The sequence below is a fragment of the Echinococcus granulosus genome, assembly GCF_000524195.1.
Source record: "Echinococcus granulosus chromosome Unknown EG_S00140, whole genome shotgun sequence".
NCBI lineage: Eukaryota > Metazoa > Platyhelminthes > Cestoda > Cyclophyllidea > Taeniidae > Echinococcus > Echinococcus granulosus.
Genome location: NW_020170520.1, coordinates 115,438 through 118,229, shown reverse-complemented (window position 1 = coordinate 118,229; position 2,792 = coordinate 115,438).

Sequence of the window (2,792 nt, the reverse complement as noted above, 5' to 3'; positions counted from 1 at the left end):
CGTTCAAAATAAGGATACGCATATAAAGCTCTAAAATATCAGAAACACTTCGTGAACCAAAATTATTCTGTACCATACATAAGTATCAAGTAATTTGGAAGCAAAAGCATGTAAAAACAGAACCTAAATTACAAGAAAGGTATTGAAACCTTTGCAAAGTGCAAATCCCCAATTTGTTGCGCAAAATAGTCCTACTAATAGATCGAATAAAGGGAAATTTTTGGTCGTACATGCGTGAAAACCAGACAGTAGTCTTCAACATCAACCGCCAGGCTAAGATTTTTTACAAAAAAGGCAAAAGGGTACAGCTAAAAGAGACGCTTTAGGAGATAATTATCAGGTAGTGTAATGAATAGCTTTACTGTTTCATATATGCGGGTGTGTACAGTTGAGCGTCCACTACTTAATGCTGGAAAGTTAAAACAAATCAAAAATTAGACCAAAAGGCACTCACAAGGACTCTTACAAAAAAAAAATTATTAACGTTTTACAATTATTAGTGGATAATGATGCCTTCCGATATTTTGAACAATTTTGTTAGCACAAGAATGCGGAGGCAAATGTGCTAGTTTAATTACTTAGTTGTTATTAAATCTTGTGCGCCTACCCCCATCTCACATCCATTTATTAGCTTTGGACTACACAGCCAGCCAAAGCTCCCTGGCTTCGCACCCCTAATCGCGGGGAGGGACTCACGGCCATCCCCCCCCCCAGCTCCCAGTATTCTTTGAACACCCCGGTTGATTTAATTTTAACATTTATAAGAGGGCAATAGTCGGGAGAAAAAGTACAAGGTTTGGGAAGGGGAGGAGCCGCGACTGCTCCTAGGCACGGGAAGCGACAATCCCACCGCCGAACCCGAATTACGAACTTGCCTATTCCCTAAAGGGTGTATTAAAACAACATAAGTATTGCGAATTATTATCTGGATTTTAACACTCTATATTAGCATCGCAAAGTGTTTGTTTTCAAGAAATAAACATTGTATTTATTATTTAAGTTAAGGTGGTCAGGAAGATGAGATATTAATAAAGAACCTCGTAGCCGAAAATTTTAACACAGAAATTCAGTTACATCACCAGGCAAAAGTATAACCTAAAAATTAACGGAACTTGTATAGCAAAGAAGCAGTTATAAAACAATTATTTTCCGTATCATGTATGGCCGAATAAATTGTGTTAATATTTATAGCTCTAGACCATTTCTGTGATGATGTTAAAGGCTCTTGTTTTACCTTTATATGTTTAGCTCAAAAAACACCTTGATTAACGCCTTTTAATGCTTAAATCTTCTTCATGCACACTTAGGTCGCCTTATGTGTTTAACTAAACTGTTTGACTTGCACCCACATATTGCATCCAATCGAAGTTTAATACGTCTCTGGTAAATTGTGACGTTTAGTATTAGCGTCTTTTACTGTTAGTTGAAACTGGTTTTCCACTGCATCAGCGATTGATTTGCAGTTAGGTTTACTTTTTGTCCCTAAAGATATATTATGCTGTAACCAGTTCTGTCAACTGCATAGGGTTGTTTTCCTGTAAACGTTGTCTATTACCGTGGGCATTTCGTCTGCTGATTTATCACTCTGGCTTATTTTTTTAAGGTCGTGTATTGGATTTTGTAGTCTAAGTTTTTAGCTTGATTCGTGCATACATTTCTCAATGTTTTCCACCATCTTTACTAGGTTGGCAGTTTTGTGAGAACTATATAGTTTGCTTGTGTCCCTAGTTTATTCGTTAATATCAAGATTGTACCTTGAAAACGGATGTACCAAATTAACCGTCTTGTAGTAGTTTTAAGTATTAGCAGAATTAAAGTGATTTTGCATTTGTATAGTGATGCAGCGCATATTTGTAAACCTCTGTCTTTACTTATCTCTAGTTTACCGTCCAAATGAGCAGTTCTAGTCGATTTACAACGCTTGAGCGGTCTCTTAACACCCTTGGAGTTGATGTTGTTGTTACCGGTGCCTCCAGCTCTGGGTCTAAAAGGAAAGGGAATAAAAAACGCTCCAAGAAGGCGAAGGCCGTCGTCATCGCTACTTCTGAGGATAGTGCGGCAGTTGCAGCTGTCGAAATGAACGATGAAGGATGGATAGAGGTGGCATCCAAAAGGTCCAAGTCCAACTCCTCTCCGAGGGATGACGAGGCTGCCATTCCTTCTGCCGTTGCTATCACTCCCACTCCACCCTCTTGTCAACTTGTGCAGCTGCCGGAGTGCAATAAATCGGCATCTAAGAAGAAGCGTCGAAGATCTGGTAGGCTGATAACCATGCGTCTCTTTCTCTTAGCAGTGACGTTGTTTTTGTTAACGTCATTTTTTTAACTTCCTTAGACAAGACCAAAGTCTCTGAATCTTCCTTTAAAGCATCGGAAGCAGGTCCGATTCCATCGCCTACACCACAGGCGTTGGTGCCGAATGATCTCCTACAGGACGCACCGCAACTCTCCGAACCAGCGTCGCCTCAACATTCGCCTCCTACGACTCAGGGGAGTCATGAGAAAGCTGATGCTCTTCTCTATGCTTATGAATTGGAGTCCATTGTCTCCGAGGTGCTCGGCAAGGAGGCCGTCATCAAGGCTCGCACCGCCTTTCCCACTCTCACATTTTCGCAACCACCTCCTATCACCACCGCTCCTAGTGATCTCAAAAGGGTGCGTCTCTCTCCTGTCATTCGCGCAGTTCTACTATCTCTTATAATCAGATATTGAAATGCTTTTGAAGTGGGTTTTTCCATGGGCTTAGATTAGAGCCATAATCTTTATCCTTATCATTCCTTTCAGCCTTAACAG